At 43.3% G+C, this 4,494-nt stretch overlaps 1 pseudogene; it reads left to right on the plus strand.

The window, feature by feature from the left end:
* The first annotated feature begins 3,976 nt into the window (after positions 1–3,976).
* Positions 3,977–4,094, plus strand: LOC126417199 (5S ribosomal RNA; annotated as a pseudogene).
* Positions 4,095–4,494: the final 400 nt, after the last annotated feature.

Raw genomic sequence — 4,494 nt, forward strand, 5'->3', positions numbered from 1 at the left:
GCCAGACCGCTCGAGAGCGCAGTGAGACAAAATGGCAACAGGAGCCGAGAAAGCGTATGTCGTGCTTGAAATGCACTCACATCAGTCAGTCATAACAGTGCAACGACACTTCAGGACGAAGTTCAACAAAGATCCACCAACTGCTAACTCCATTAGGCGATGGTATGCGCAGTTTAAAGCATCTGGATGCCTCTGTAAGGGGAAATCAACGGGTCGGCCTGCAGTGAGCGAAGAAACGGTTGAACGCGTGCGGGCAAGTTTCACGCGTAGCCCGCGGAAGTCGACGAATAAAGCAAGCAGGGAGCTAAACGTACCACAGCCGACGGTTTGAAAAATCTTACGGAAAAGGCTAAAGCAGAAGCCTTACCGTTTACAATTGCTACAAGCCCAGACACCCGATGACAAAGTCAAACGCTTTGAATTTTCGGCGCGGTTGCAACAGCTCTTGGAAGAGGATGCGTTCAGTGCGAAACTTGTTTTCAGTGATGAAGCAACATTTTTTCTTAATGGTGAAGTGAACAGACACAATGTGCGAATCTGGGCGGTAGAGAATCCTCACGCATTCGCGCAGCAAACTCGCAATTCACCAAAAGTTAACGTGTTTTGTGCAATCTCACGGTTTAAAGTTTACGGCCACTTTTTCTTCTGCGAAAAAAACGTTACAGGACACGCATATCTGGACATGCTGGAAAATTGGCTCATGCCACAACTGGAGACCGACAGCGCCGACTTCATCTTTCAACAGGATGGTGCTCCACCGCACTTACATCATGATGTTCGGCATTTCTTAAACAGGAGATTGGAAAACCGATGGATCGGTCGTGGTGGAGATCATGATCAGCAATTCATGTCATGGCCTCCACGCTCTCCCGACTTAACCCCATGCGATTTCTTTCTGTGGGGTTATGTGAAAGATTCAGTGTTTAAACCTCCTCTACCAAGAAACGTGCCAGAACTGCGAGCTCGCATCATCGATGCTTTCGAACTCATTTTTTGGGACATGCTGCGCCGAGTGTGTGAGGAACTTGATTATCGGCTTGATGTCTGCCGAATCACTAAAGGGGCACACATCGAACATTTGTGAATGCCTAAAAAAACTTTTTGAGTTTTTGTATGTGTGTGCAAAGCATTGTGAAAATATCTCAAATAATAAAGTTATTGTAGAGCTGTGAAATCGCCTCAATCATTTGTAATAACCCTGTACTTCATGACTGCGAGTGCAAAACTTCCTACTGTGTTAGGCTACATTAAAAATATTTTCTACGCTGAGTGAGATTGAATTTTTTTTGTGTGTCAGCAGACAACGTTCTATGAGGTCGATTCCATCACGACTTTACGTTTGTAAAACAACAAGCTAGCTATTCCCCTTGTAAGTCTATAGCGAACTTCCTCGAACGTAGCATTCACGTTAATGTATCTGAGCAGCAGGAACGTACTCTTCTGGTGCTCGTGAGTCGGTTGCCGACTCAGGGAGTTCTTTTCGATACGTCCTATGCTTTTGGCTTTATTGCTGATACGGAGTAACATAATGTATATGTGCAAATTAAAGGACTCGTTTCTTAGGTCTGGTCCATCGTGGTTATGAATAAGGCTCTGAGCACTATGGGACTTAACTTCTGAGGTCATCAGTCCCCTAGAACTTAGAACTACTTAAACCTAACTAACCTAAGGACATCACACACATCCATGCCCGAGGCAGGATTCGAACCTACGACCGTCGCGGTCGCGCGGTTCCCGACTGTAGCGCCTAGAACCGCTCGGTCACTCCGGCCGGTTTATGAGTAAGGCACGTACACAAGCAACGAACAGTATGACATAACCACCCATATTTATTGAATTTAAATGATAACCCCAAAACCTTTTTACATGATTTTTAACAAATTTTGTCTTACATAAAAAGATAGTGGTAATATAATATAACCAAAAACTTTACATACTAAATACTGTTCATTTGTGACTAGTTAAAATTTTATATTCTTACCTTTCAGTACTATCAGCTACAGATTGTGCTCTCTATGAACGCCTCTGGGACTGATTCAGTGGTTCCAATTTACATTTATTTCTCTTTCGTTACCCGAACCCTACAGTGGCATAGGGTTTCAACTTCTCACGGATGCTAATCGCAGAGTTTTCTCCGCAAGAGAGTAAGAAATGACCTTCCAAAAACGTTGACTTCAAATTTCCGCCATTTACAGTAGGCTCTTTTCAGTAAAATCTCACGAGTCGCTGTTCAACTACACCTTAAGGTTTGTCAGTTCAGGTTTTTACCATGAACTTCAAAGGTGCATCGTTTCCAGAAGTAGAATTTGTACAACAGTTTTGAGGTACGCTATACGTTACAGTTTGGCCTGTAATGGAATTACGAGTCTACCTTTGGGTAAAAGTACGATGTTTTTGTGTCTGTTGGTATTTGCAATGTTGCCGACCAGACGTCTAGCTCCATTGAGGCAGGACCCAGGTCATACAGCTCAGGACGAGAATATGGTTCTCAACTTCAATTATACTCGCGACAGCTGTTCCACTGATGATCCTGATTTGCATAATATTTAAGCATCACAGAATTTTGTCACTATCTTGTCACACGTTCGTTGTTAAAGGTCTGTCTTGTTTCATTCCTAATGCAGTATCTATGTCGCCATGTATGACTTAAACCTGTAAACAGTGACTGTAATGATGTAAATAACGGAGAGTTGTGTTAATAAAATAAAATCCAGATTGGCACTGATAACCTAGCCGTTGAGCGCCACTAAACTCTAGAAACACGCACACAGGGCATAGAGATAATCTTCGTTAAGGAGCGTGTCATAGTTGCGATATGGGCTGATAGTGTTTGATATCTCACCTTCTGTCCCATATCTCCTGTTACGGCAGAAAAGAACAATTGACTTAGTTCAAACGTTGAATAAAATCTACGGTATCTTTTATGAAGTACGTCCTTATTTTACGATATCTGTGCTGGTTCAAGTTTCAGTAATTATTATTATAACTAATCTGATGAAAAGTTGTTACAAGAAATTGTAAATTTGGGAACGGTCGCCCGCGTCCAGTGTGATATCTTACAGAGAAGGCATTTAAATAAGAATTTAGCCGGTATTCCAAATACTGGGGTGGAGTAAACAGGACCAACGTCAAAATCTACAGTTCACATCAAGAAAATTAGCAACTGCAGGATATGGGTACTTCCATGACATAGGGAACTTCATAATCTGTTCTGATAAATGTCTCCAGGCAATACTCATTTTGAAAAAATGATGTCGTATCGCTTATTATTTTCCATAACAATATTTCACGCCACGTTGTATATCTGACTCTTCGCCGTTGCGCACGATGTTAGTAAACCACTCGCAGTACTCCATTCTACGATCTGGGTCGTCCTTGTTCATTCCGTGTAGGCATCGTGGGATGTAGCACTTAAACTTTGCTGTCTTCAAAATTCGCCGAAGACTTGAGCGACTCACTCCAGTTTCATGGGCACACTATCTCACAGTCTTCTGTGGTGAGCGAGTGAATTGTTGTAACACACGACGAGAGTTAGCTGGACTTGTTACTGTTACAGGTCGTCCAGATCGTTGTTTGCGTACCTGTTTAACACAGCCTTCGGCTTCAAATTTGTCTCGAATGCGACGAATCGTTAAACGTGTCGGTGGATCTGTTTGATACTCATTTCGCCATTGCCGTTGAACCTCATTAATATTTTCGTACTTAAAATACCACTTCAAAACTTACTTCCTTTCATCGAATGTAAGGCTTGCGCCAGCCATGTTTACTCGAGTAACTAAGGTGCAGCTAAGAACAAAACACTGACTATCTGGCGACTGTCATCTGACAAAACAAAACAACGCAGTACAACGCTTGTGTGGCGATTGGCGCAACTACAAACTATTACAGTACCAAAGATGAGACAACTCTGTCAATTAGTTTGCCACTTATGGACTTCTAAACAGTGGACACATTTTTTGGACCCCTCTGCATACATGGCAACGGTCTTGCCGCGGTGGCTACACCGGTTCCCGTCAGATCACCGAAGTTAAGCGCTGTCGGGCGTGGCCGGCACTTGGATGGGTGACCATCCGGGCCGCCATGTGCTGTTGCCATTTTTTGGGGTGCACTCAGCCTCGTGATGCCAACTCGACCGAATAGTAGCGGCTCCGGTCAAAGAAAGCCATCATAACGACCGGGAGAGCGGTGCTGACCACACCCCCTCCTATGCGCATCCTCAGCTGAGGATGACACGGCGGTCGGATGGTCCCGATGGGCCACTTGTGGCCTGAAGGTGGAGTGCCCTTCTGTATACATCTTGTATAGACGTGATAAGTTGCTTATATGACAACATAGATCTGAAGATGGGTGAGTGTAATCGATACTACTCAAGTGTAAATAAAGTGCAATGAAAAATCATTAAATATCAATACAGTCGCTGAATTCTCTTGTGATAAATATGACAGATATGTTGTGTTTCTTATGATTTATGGCGCATAACAGAAATATATATAT

This window comes from Schistocerca serialis, chromosome 8 (assembly GCF_023864345.2).
Source record: "Schistocerca serialis cubense isolate TAMUIC-IGC-003099 chromosome 8, iqSchSeri2.2, whole genome shotgun sequence".
NCBI lineage: Eukaryota > Metazoa > Arthropoda > Insecta > Orthoptera > Acrididae > Schistocerca > Schistocerca serialis.